At 42.5% G+C, this 13,013-nt stretch overlaps 1 long non-coding RNA gene across 2 annotated transcripts in view; it reads left to right on the plus strand.

Annotated features, from left to right (window-relative positions):
- Positions 1-48: 48 nt before the first annotated feature.
- The window catches only part of LOC130707760 (uncharacterized), a 52,319-nt gene continuing 39,354 nt past the window's right edge, over positions 49-13,013 (plus strand). For both annotated transcript variants that reach the window (XR_009007785.1, XR_009007784.1), the window contains exon 1: positions 49-238. This is a non-coding gene — a long non-coding RNA (uncharacterized LOC130707760). The remainder of the gene's footprint in view (positions 239-13,013) is intronic.

The following is a 13,013-nucleotide window of genomic DNA, read 5'->3' on the forward strand; positions in this document are numbered from 1 at the left end:
GCTGGGAGTCGTAGTCCGCAGACCGCGAGTTGTCAGGAGATTTTCCTCCCGAGGCAGCAGAGGTGGCTGCTGGGAAGACAGGACACGTGGAGGGAGCTGGGGCTCCTGGAGCCGGGCACAGGCTGAGCGCCGGGCGCCGGGCCCAGGGGACAGGGTGGAAGCTCTGGAGGAGTAGCCGCCTGCCTAAATAACGCTGCCTCTCCTTGGTGCGACTGGTTTTACTCTGTCTTCTAGATATGTGAGTCGCTCTGCGTTGCGCCCTGGGGCGTAACGCCCCTGCTGGGGGGATGCTGCTGCGGCGAACTTGGGGGCGCGGCTCCGGATGCCCACGCGGACCCCTGGGATCTGGCTGTGGGGAGGTGTCAATAGTAGGTGTTAAATGGTATTACAGGATAGGCGAGATGACCGGCCTCGCTGAGGGATCACTCCCAGCCACGAGAATCGTGTCTTCATTCATCCGGGAGTGACCATCTTGTTACTCACGTGAGGGTCGTCCATTCACAGACACCCCCCCCTCAACAATCGTTTACGTGGAAATAAAAGCTCCTTCTGAATTTGTTGTAGCCTAAGCAGTTTGAGGAGTGTCCCAGTTCAGAGTACCATAATTAAGAATTGTGAAAAGTATCAAAATGGAAAACTGGTGCAGCTCCCTATCCAGTTAAAATCTTATTTAAGTACTGTGGCATGAGGTGTGATCGTATCCATTTCAGTAATATATATTGAACATCCAACATGTGCCAGCACGGGAATGCCATAATATCTAAGACTGGAACGGACCCTGTCTTCATGAAGCTCACGGTTGTGGAAACAAAAGTGAGACTGCCCTGCTGCCATTTTAAGAGTGTACATCAAGTCCCACAGGAGGAAAAATACTGCTGATAATAAGATACTTTCAACCTTAAGACAAAGTATCCGAACTACTCTTTTACATCTGCTGTCTAAAATGAATGAAATCTTGAGCTTTTCCCATCAGTTACTGATTCCCTAATGAAAACCATTTTATCCCTGACTTTTGAATACAGAAATTTGGGAATATGTCATTTGTGACATATCTTCCCATGTGAGTATACTATCTATGCTGAAGAGATAAATGTAAACATGGTAATCTTTACATTTTTTCTTTAAATATCTGTTGTATTTCTTATTCAGTGGTCCAATCCTACTGAAAGTCAGCAGTCTTTGCAAGTAAACTTATCTTTCCTAAATGCTTTTGTCTCAGTCTTCCTTTTTACACTAAGTGGGGGAGACAGACATAAGCAGATCATTATAGGAGCTGCTGGGCTAGAAGGGAGACAGGGAAGGTAGTTCTTGAGTGAGTTAATTAGCTGGAACCTAGGGCTAATTCATGATTACAACAATTATTGAGTGGCAGTTATGTGCAAAGCACTATAAGGCAACCCAGGCTACAAGTTAAAATCCCTCTGGGGGTTTTACAAATTCTGATGCCCAGGCCACACCCCAAACCAGTTAAGTCAGAACCTCTGGGGGTGAGAACCAGGTAGCAGTATTTTTTTTTTTAAAGCTCTACAGGTGATTCCAATGTGCAACCAAGATGGAGGACCCCTGCTACAGAGGATGCCAAGATAAATAAGATAGTCTTCCACTGAATCGTACACTTTACAAGAGTGAATTTTATGGTTTGTCAATAATTTTAATAAAGCAGTTATATAGAAAATAGGATAATCTTTGCTCATGTGGAGTCTAAAAGCTGGAGTAAATTATGAACACAAATAATTGCAACAAAGACAGACTATCTGAGTGTTAAATTAGCTACACAGGCAGTGAATGATGTAAGAGCTCAGAGGAGGGAGAATTATTTCCAGGTCTGAGGTGAGGTGGGGAGGTGTTGGTGACCCGGTAAATCTTCTTAGACTGTCAGCTCCACGAGCGGAAGGACTGGATCTGCAGAAACTGGGTCAGATTTTGGTCACCGTGAGTCCTCAGTTGTTGGATGGAAGACTGGGCAAGTAGGAGAGGTGAGGAGGAAAGGCTTTCCAGGTAGAGAGACTGGTGATTTTAACACATCTCTTCTTAGTGATTGATAAAATATGAAGACCTGTCAATCCAGTTAATAAGCACCCAATTGTAGAATATGTTCTTGTCAAGCACTCATGGAACATTTACAAAAACTGACCATGCTTTGAGCCATAAAGCAAATATTAACAAATTTCAAGGACTGTGATCTTAGCATGTTCTTGGGCCTAATGCAATTAAAGTAGAAATAATAACTAAAAGATAACTAGAAAATCCTAATAAGTGTTTTGTTTTTTTTTAAATTTATTTATTTATATATTTCTTTGGCTGTGTTGGGTCTTCGTTTCTGTGCGAGGGCTTTCTCTAGTTGCGGCAAGCGGGGGCCACTCTTCATCGCGGTGCGTGGGCCTCTCACTATCGCGGCCTCTCTTGTTGCGGAGCACAGGCTCCAGACGCGCAGGCTCAGTAGTTGTGGCTCACGGGCCTAGTTGCTCCGCGGCATGTGGGATCTTCCCAGACCAGGGCTCGAACCCGTGTCCCCTGCATTGGCAGGCAGATTCTCAACCACTGCGCCACCAGGGAAGCCCTCCTAATAAGTTTTAAGTGACCCAAGTGAAGGGACTTTCATGAGGAAGGCACATACGTAGGACAGAACTAGACATATGAGTGAAGAAATTTCCTCTAGTTTTCCTTTTTAGTACTTTTCTGATGTGAATAATAATCTAAGGCCCTAAGAATTCATTTTTATATCTGTACACTTGAGTGTCTTTGGTAAAGCACTTATCAAGACCGGGCCTTGGCACTGGGCAGCCCAATCTAACCCCTTGCTGCTTCAAGTTTGGTTCAGTGGTGTCCACATCACCAGGGAGCTTGCTAGAAATACAGAGCCCACCCCAGACCTACTAAATCAGATCTGCACTGTAACAATATGCTCAGGTGATTCATACACACATTAGAGTTTGAAAAAGCTCTGATGAGGGAGAAGGGGGACAGCAAATTGGGGGGCAGACTACCTCCATTTTCTCCTCAGCTCTTTTACAATTTGGCTTCCACTCTACCACTTGACTAAAATCACTGTTTTTTTTGGCCATGCCAAGTAGCTTGTAGGATCTCAGGTCCCCAACCAGGGATTGAACACAGGCCCCCAGCAGTGAAAGCGCCAAGTCCTAACCACTGGGCCGCCAGGGAATTCCCAACTAAAATCACTCTTATCCAGGCTACCAGCCACCTTTTTACTGCTAAATCCAAAGCCCTTACCTCCTTGACCTGACAGTGGCCTTCTTCACCGTGGACCACGCCTCTTTCTCAAAGGCCAAGAACTCTCCTTTCTCTTACTTCCTTAACTGTTCCTTCTCTGTCTCCTCTGGTTCTTCTTGAACTGTCAGTGTTTGAGTTCCAGTGGCTCTGTGGTGGCCCTCACCTCTTCCCCGCCCACCCTCTGCCTGATGGGATCCTCTGCCTTGTGAGGCTTTCATGACTATCTCTCTACTCTCTGATGGCGACCTCAAGACTTGAACTCTAGATGACTATATTCAGTTTGTTTCCTGACAGGTCTACTTGGATTAGTCCACAGGCAACTCAAAACTTGAGGCTTATGGATGAGAAAAAGTAGGTTTGATTCAGCATTTGGAGTATGATTCATTCATATGAAGTCTAATGTATCTGTATGAGTATATATGTATAGAGAAATGTGTAGAAAAATATTCAGCAAAAATGTTAACAGCTTTTGTCTCTGGGAGGTGAGATTTCCAAAGATTTTACTTTTTCTTTCCTTTTTAAGTGAGCAGCATCATTCTCACCAAAACAGTAGGGCTATTAAAAGACAACCACAGGGCTTCGCTGATGGTGCAGTGGTTGGGAGTCTGCCTGCCAATGCAGGGGACACAAGTTTGAGCCCTGGGCCTGAAAGATCTCACATGCCGCGGAACAACTAAGCCCGTGCACCACAACTACTGAGCCTGCGCTCTAGAGCCCGCGAGCCACAAGTGCTGAGCCCGCGTGCCACAACTACTGAAGCCCGCACACCTAGAGCCTGTGCTCCACAACAAGAGAAGCCACCGCAATGAGAAGCCCACGCATCGCAACGAAGAGTAGCCCCTGCTCACCACAACTAGAGAAAGCTGGTGCACAGCAACAAAGACCCGACGCAGCCAAAAATAAATAAATTAATTTATTTAAAAAAAAGACAACCACTATCTCAGTAAGACCATTATCTTTCTTAAGCAGCAAACTTCTCCAGCCATAATCCTGAGGAAGATGTCCCATCCTTTCCCCATGTCACTTATACTTGCTTTCTCTTTTTTTGAGGGGGGCAGGGGGGATGTAACCACAAGGATACCAGCAGGAACCATCTGGCATACTCAAATTAGGATCATTTGAGGAGTTTTAAATAACAAAGTTGTTTATAAATATGTGGGCAGGGTGTAAAGAAACTACAAGGGATTGCACACTACCATTGGGACTCTGTGCCCGCCCCTCGGCCTGTAGGGGAGAGGGAATGAGTGGTTATTAGAGCTGGGAGGGGGGCTGTATGGAGAGGGCCCTCTGACAGGAGCTCAGACCCAGGGCCCAGGACAATTCGACCTGGAGGGCCGAAAGGAAGATCTCTAGCACAGCAAAGGACCCTTTCCTCCTTTTATCACATTTTCAGAGAGGGCTGGGAACTTCCAATCCTTCTTCTTTTCTCTACCCTGCAGCCAGATTGATCTAGCAGGAATAATATATCTTCACTCTCTTCATTAAACCTTACTATCCCTCTCAGTGCCCTTGGGATAAAGCCTAGACTCCATAGTTTGGCACATAAGGCCCTTCATGATCTGGCTCCTTCGCTAGCTTCATCTTTCAGCTGCTGATCTCTCACCCTCTATACTCCAGCTGTACGGAATTTCTTGCCTTTCCCCCAAAGGACCATGTTTTCTTTTGCCTCCAGGAATTTCCACATTCTGGCACCTCCCCCAAACTACTCCCTCTTACTTCCCTTTTATTTTCATCCTTTGGGGCTTAGCCATCACCTCCTCTGGGAAGTCCTCCTGGATTCTCCAAAGCTGGGTTAGTGGGAATGGAGTGAGCCATGGGCAATCGGTTTCTCCTCTTGTTCTCCAGGCTGATGAGTCACTCCTCCTCCATGGGGTAATAAAGGAGGGAGCAGAGAACCAGAGTATTCCTACTATATTTTTTTCTCCCTGAAGAGTAGACTGTTCAGTGCCTTGAACTTTCAGCCTCCAGAACTGTAAGCAATAGATTTCTGTGGTTATAAACCATCCAGTCTGTGGTATTTTGTTATAGCAGCACAAATCAACTAAGACAATCGCCATCTGTTTTTATTTGGTGTTTATTTACTTATTTATGGACAATCACCCCACTAGACCGTAAGCTCTGTGAGGTCAGGGACCATGCCCATTTTGCTCCTAATCATATCCCTGGCACCCAGCACGGTAGCTAGCATGTGGTGGGTACACAATAAACAGTGTGGGACTGAACCTTGCAATTGTTTATTTCCATGCCATCATACTTTATAGACTGCATAGATAAATGTTCATTCATTCTTAAAAGTACCTGGAGAAAAAACACGAAAATGGTTTCACCTTTGCCAGAGAGCTGAGTAGCACTTCCCTACCTGACCTAAACACCCAGGGTTGATAGAAAACGATGAGGCTATTTGTTTGGGTTTTGCTCCACGCGTTGTGCTTGGCAGGGCAGTCCCTGCTAATAATGCCTGGCTCTGAATTCTTCTCAAAATGTGTTTCAACAATTCTGAGGACTTAGGGGTCAGTGTGGAGAGGAGGAGATTATGTCAAGGGCCAATCTGTGTTTAGCCATGCCTTACTTGTAGTCCTTGAACTGATTTGACTCCTTTGTCAGAAAAGGCATCTGTTCACAGCTTTCTTAAGAAAGGGCCAGCATAGGATGTTTTGTTTGATAGGGTTAGTTTCCTTATAGACACTGGAAGTTTGTTGATGGAAGTTGTTCCACTGATCACTTTGGCTACTGTTAGTGATATACAATAGTTTATATTAGGTAGGAGAAATTTTAATATAATGGAATATAATGGAATAATATTTCTCATGTTTGATCATATGATCAAAGCTCAATTAAAAAGAGTAAACATGCAAAAATCACAGATCTTTAATGGAGATGTTTGAGGTTGAATGGGACAATAGCTTTTATTTAAAATAATAATGCAATCAGAGTCTTCATTGTGAGGCTCTCCAAAAGCAAAATGCATTCCTCAAGGCAGTTTGGAAGTCACTGCTAAGTGTGACAGATTCTGCAGCTTTGATCTGTCTTCTTGCTTACCATGCCAAGAATATTTTGCCTACCAACCCCAAGTTCCACATGTATGCCCCAGGGCACGTGGTTTCTTCAAAGAAGTGTCCTTTGTCTCCTCCCTGTGACAAAACTGGGGACCTTGGAAGGAATATGGCTCTCTGAAGCTTTGTGGAATTCAGATACCCACCACTAAACATTTAATTAACAAATTAATTGATTAATTCTTGGTGTTATTTAAACAGATGGCTCAAAACATTAGACAGGGCTTCCCTGGTGGCGCAGTGGTTGAGAGTCTGCCTGCCAATGCAGGGGACACGGGTTAGAGCCCTGGTCTGGGAAGATCCCACGTGCCGCGAAGCGACTGGGCCCATGAGCCACAGCTGCTGAGCCTGCGTGTCTGGAGCCTGTGCTCCGCAACAAGAGAGGCCGCGATAGTGAGAGGCCCGCGCACTGCGATGAAGAGTGGCCCCTGCTCGCCACAACTGGAGAAAGCCCTCGCACAAAAACGAAGACCCAACACAGCCAAAAATTAATTAATTAATTAATTAATTTTAAAAAAAAAAGAGATTACCTGAGGCCAGATTAAAGGAGTGCAGGCCCTGCACACATCCTAAAAAAAAAAAAAAAAAAATTAGACATTTATGGGAAAGGAAAGATGGAAGAGAGAAGTGACTGCAGGGGCTATAATCTTGGAGTACCTCACAATCAGAGTAGATGTAGCTCTAAGTAAGGGGGCTTGTCTTGATTCTACTGGAGCTCCACGTCCCTCTACAAGCCTCACCTTCCCAGAGCAAACAGGAGAGAACCCGCCCTAGGTGATGGAGCTATGCAGATAAAATGATATTATGCATGTGCCAGTATTTCCTTTTTTTTTTTTTAAGAATTGAGGTATAACTTACATAAAGTAAAATTCACCCTTTTAAGCATACATTTCTGACAGTCATGCAACCTAGCACCACAATCAAGCTATAGAACAGTTCTACCACCCTCTAAAATTCTCCTGTGCCGCTTTCTAGTCAACCCCTCCCACCGCCCCCAGTCCCTGAAAACCATGGCTGACCTATTTTCTATAGTCATAATTTTACCTGTTCTAGAATATCACAGAAATGGCATCATACAGTATATAGCCTTTTGGGTCTAGCTTCTTTCACTTTGCATTTGGGATTCATCCAAGTTGTTGCATATGTCACCAGTCCATTCTTGTTATTGCCAGGTAGTATTCCATTGATGGATATACTAGTTTGTTTATCCATTCACCAGCTGAAGGACATGTGGGTTGTTTCTTTTTGGCAATTATGAATAGAGCTGCTATAAACATTTGCATCCAGGTTTTTGTGTGAACATAAGTTTTCATTTCTCTTGGATAAGTACCTAAGAGTGGGATTGCTGGGTCGTATGGTTAAGTTAATGCTTAACCTTATAAGAGACTCCCAGGCTGTTTTTCAAAGTGGCGGTACTATTTTGCATCCCCACCGGCAGTATATGAGTATGTATGACAATATTTTGAAAAATAAAAATTTCTACACATCACTTATAAAAGCAGGTAGAAAGTAACTTTCCCAGGATTGGGAAGGGCAACTCAGAGACAACTCTAAATTTGTGTGCTAAACTAGCGAACAGAGGGCACAGAAATCAGCTGAGAATGTTTACTGAGTATTTGGAGCAATGCTGCAAAGGAGAGTGTTTATTTAGGATCACAGTTAATACTGGCAGACATTTGTTGAGCACTTTCCATGCCCTGGGCATTGGGCTTCCTGCTTTACATGCCTCTTCACAATGACTGTTGTTATTTTCCCACCTTACAGGTGAGGGCACGAGGCCCAGAGAGGGTAATGACATACCAATTGCAACCCAGCTCATAATAGACCTGACAGGAAATAAAATCCAAGTGTGCTGGATTCCAGACACTGTACCCTTATAACTGCTCCCCTATGGTAGCCTCTTAGCTACTAACAATTACTACTAGTTATTAATGCTCCTCAAACTGTAACTTCTGCTCTTCTTTGCACGCAGAAACCAGGCGAGAACATGGGCAGATATAAAGCTTTCTGCCAGATAGCCCTGAACTTCTCTGCTGCTGCTCCTTCAGCCCAAACCTACAGGTCTTTCCTGCCAGGCTCAGCTCTCAACTCTCAGCCTTACTGGCTTCCTCTGAATCATGCTGTAAGTCGCACATCATGTCTTTGGCGATTTGGAGAATATTCTAGGAAGAAAGCCTCTTGCCATTGAATGTGGGGAAGTCCAATGGAATGACATTTCTCTTCCAGTTTGAGAAGGTCAGGCTGAGAGTCTGCTGCCAAGCAAAGATCAGGTTCTTCCTGTCTAGCTCTTGCTTTGATGTGAGTCATTCCCACCAACACACGGAAGCACGAGGAGGCAGAGTTTTTAGGGGGATCATCTTGTGCTCCAGATGTTGGGTGCCTCAGAGTACCTTAGAATCCTAAATCCTCAGATCCCATACAGCCATGATTTAGAGCTGACAGGGACCCCGTCACATTCTGAGCCCCTTGGACCCACTGAATTAAACTGCTACCAGAATTCTGACTCTACCACTTACTGGCTGTGTGACCTTGGGCAACGTGATTAACCTCTCTGTGCCTAAGTTTCTCTGCCAGAAAATAGGGAAGTGATACTTACACACAGGGTGTTTTATGGACTGAATGAACAATGATTCAAGCACAGTGCCAGGCAAATCGCAAGTGCTTAATAAATGATAGCTTAATATTAATACAACCCAGAGACTCTGAGTGACACTTCTAATACCAAGGTATCTCAGAGCACAGTTAGAGTTAGGCAGCGTGGTGCCGCAAGCAGGATGCTTGACTGGGACACAGGAGAAATTTGAGGTTAGGAACAGATTGGCAAATTAATTAGCTTTGTGACCTTGAACAGTCATTTAACCTCCCCTCTCACTTTTCTTCAGTAATTACCTCTGAGAACCATACCTTATGGTTATCACTCTGACCTTTTAAAGTAAAAAAAAATAAAAAGAACCGTCTGACCAGTCCTCTCCTTCAGATTGTCACATCCTCGTTTATTCTACTCAGTAACAGTTTCAGAAGGAAGGATCCTGGTGTCTAGAAAAACTTTGCGTGTTTTCCCAGAAAGAGACATTTCTTAATAATAATAATAATAATAATAATAATGGTAGCACAGTACTGAGCATTTTTGCTGTGCCAGGTGTTGTGCTAAGTCCTGCATCATCACAGCCCATTGAAGATGAAGAAACTGAAGTTGAGCAAGGTCAAGTCACTTGCCCAACATCACTTAGCTGGTAGATGGCTGAATCAGGATCTGAACTCAAGCCTCTCTGATGCCGAAATACGTGATTTTAACCACAGCCCTGCTGCCTTGGCTGGGAACATAACAGAGAACTTTAGAATGGGAGGGAACTTTGGAAGTGACCTAGTCATATGATCCCAAACCACTCCTTTTAATCGAGCTCAGCATAGTTGTCGCCACCTCTAGCAAGTTACATAAGCTCCCTGCGCGCTCCAGTTGGTAGCGTAGTGAGTTGGAGAACCCCGGCTTGCAAATTCCTTACGTGGGACCCTTCTGTGATCAGCACAGTCTGAAGTTGCCACACACTTGACTGAGACAGGAGGTCAAGGGTGTCCGGGCAATGAAAGGCAGCAGTCCGACATGCTCAGGCTGTGAAGTAGACGGTTATGTGTCTAGAGCACTCAGTTGCTCTTTTTTAGGGCAAATAGGGAAAACGCTGCCGGAACTGTCCTTTACCTTTCCAAAATCTAACCGTCTCTTCCAACTGCCAACACCGAAACCCAAGCCTCTGGCATTTCCCTCTGGGTTTGGTAGGGATGGCGGCTCCTGGCACAGCCTTTCTGCAAGCTGAAGTCAGCACAGCCACCTCACCCCCTTCCTCCCCATCCCTGTCAGTGGCTTGTTTGACCTTGAACAAGTCTCTCAAGGATCAGTTGACTTGTTTAAGCTCTAAGCATATTGATTTAAATAAATAAATAATTAGGAACGATGCTGTTCTGTGTTCATAGGAAAATTTTCTTGCGGGGCCACACTCCCCTCTCCCCCCACCCCTGCAGCGCAATTACAGGCCAAATGCTGTGGTCATTCAAGAAGTATGAGAGGAAATTTGCTTTGAAATAGGAGGAGAAACTGACCTGGCTGGTTTGGTAATAGGTCCAAGGAACACAGTGTCCTCTGGATGCTGACAGCCGCTGGTATAAGTCTGTTCCTCTTGATGGTCAGGCCGACCCTCTCTGGCCAGTTGACTAATGGCAAGAGGAAATGGTCAACAACAGTTATGGAAAGCCCACTGCATCCTTGACAGCGAGGCATGCTGAGATGGGAGATGAGAGAGATTTTTATGTACTGATAAAGAGCAATGAAAAGTGACATGCATGAAGCAGGTTACAAAACAAGGCGTAACATGGTATCACATTTCCGTATTTTTAAAAATGTAAGTGAGTGTGCATAAAAGTATTTGAAAGAATATACACAAACTCTTAATAGAAGCAGGATGGAAGAAGGCAGAGAGGGGATTTTCATTTTTTATTATGTATACTTTGATATTATTCGAATTTTTCTAAAGAGAATGCATTGTTTCCCTCCTCCAATATTCTTTGGTATTTATTACCATATCATTGTTTAAAGTCAGGTTTATTGAAGTAAAATTTATATATCATTATATAGTAATTATACATATACTATAGTAAAATCACTCTTTTTAAAAGTGTGTGGCTAAATGAGTATTGAAAAATGTACACAGTCATGTAAACATCACCACAATCAAGATATAGACCATTTCCACCACACCCAGAGATTCTCTTCTGTCCTTTTGCAGCCAATCTCCTGCCCTTTCTCCCAGACCAAGTGACCACTGCTCTGATTTCTATCCCTACTGTTTAGCCTTTTCTAGAGTTTGAATAAATAGAATCATACAGTAAACACCTAGTTTTCTATGCCTGGCTTCTTTCATACAGCATAATGCTTTTGAGATTCATCCATGTTGTTGCTTGTAGTAGTTTGTTCCGTTTCATTGCTGAGTAGTATTCCACTGTACTATAGTTTGTCCATTTGCCAATGTGGCTTGTTTACTGCTTTTGGCAATTATAAATAAAGCTGCTATATACATTTTTGTGTAGTCATTGTGTAGACATAAATTTTCTTTTGGGTAAATACCTAGGAGTGAGATTGTTGGGTCGTATGTTAAGTATGTGATTAATTTTTATAAGAAACTGCCAAACTGTTTTCCAAAGTGGCTGTACCATTTTGCATTCCCGCCATGCGTATCCCAGCTGCTCCACATCTTCATCAGCCTTTTAGATATGGGCAGCTTTGGATCTGAGTCATTCTAATAGGTGGGTAGTGTTATCTCATTATGGTTTTAATTTGCATTTCCCTAATGACTAATAATATTGAACTAATAATATTTCATGTACTTATTGGCCATCTGTATATTATTTTTAGTGACGTTTTTTGTCCGCTTAAAAATTTGAGTTTTCTTTCTAATATTGAACTGTAAGAGTTCTTAACATATTATGGATATAAATTCTTTATCAGAGATGTGTTTTTGCAAATATTTTCTCGCAGTGTGTGACTCATCTTTTCATTTTCTGAATAGTGTCTTTTGAACAGTAAAACATCTTCATTTTGATGAAATGTAACTTTTTTTTTAATGTAGTTTTTCCTTTTTGTGTCATATTTAGGAAACCTTTGCCTAAGCCAAGGTAACAAAGATTTTTTCCACATTTTCTTTTAGAACTTTATGGTTCTATCTCTTACATTTAGGTCTATGATTCATTTTGAGTTAATTTTTTAACAGCTTGAGATAAAATTCACATGCTACGCATTTAATCTATTTAAAGTGTATAAGTCAGTGGTTTTTAGTATATTTAAAATTGTGCAATCATCGCCACAATCTAATTTTAAACATTTTAATCAAACCGAAAAGAAACCTCATACCTACCAGTAGTGACTTCATATTTACCCCTCCCATCCCCTCAGCTCTAGGCAACCGCTAATCTACTTTCTGTCTCTACAGATTTGCCTATTGAGTTAATTTTTATATATGATAAATGTAAGGTTCATTTTTCATTTAAAGTTCATTTTTTGTACATGTATGTCCAACTGTTACAGCATCACTATTTGTTGACAAGACTATCTTTTCTCCACTGAACTACTCTGTCAGCTTTGTCCATAATCAATTGACTTACATGTGTGAGTCTATTTCTGAACTCTTTATTCTTTTCCATTGATCTACATGCTATCCAGATGTCAAAATCACCCTGTCTTGATTACAATAGATCCATAAAAAAATTGTAATATGGTAATGTGAGTCCTCCAACTTTGTTCTTCTTTTTCAAAATACTTTTGACTATCTGTGTCCTTTGCATTTCTGTAATCTTAGAATCAGCTTGTCAGCTTGTCAGCCTCTAAAAAAAAAAGCCTGCTGGAATTTTGATGGGGATTGCTTTGAACCTTCAGGTTAATTTAAGGAGAACTGACATTTTAACAATATTGAGTCTTCTGATTCATGAACATGGCATATCTCTCCATTAATTTATGTCTTCTTTAATTTTTCTCAGCCATATTTTACAGTTTTCAGCATTAAATCTTGCATATGTTTTATTAGATTTATTCCTAAGAATTTCATGTTTTTATGCTAATGTGAATGTTATTTTTAAAATTTCAATTTGTAATTGTTTACTGTTAGTATATTGAGATATGAATTTTGTGTATCGACCTTGTATTCTGTGACTTTACTAAACTCACTCATTAGTTCTCTTTGCTGT

Source organism: Balaenoptera acutorostrata, chromosome 3 (assembly GCF_949987535.1).
Source record: "Balaenoptera acutorostrata chromosome 3, mBalAcu1.1, whole genome shotgun sequence".
NCBI lineage: Eukaryota > Metazoa > Chordata > Mammalia > Artiodactyla > Balaenopteridae > Balaenoptera > Balaenoptera acutorostrata.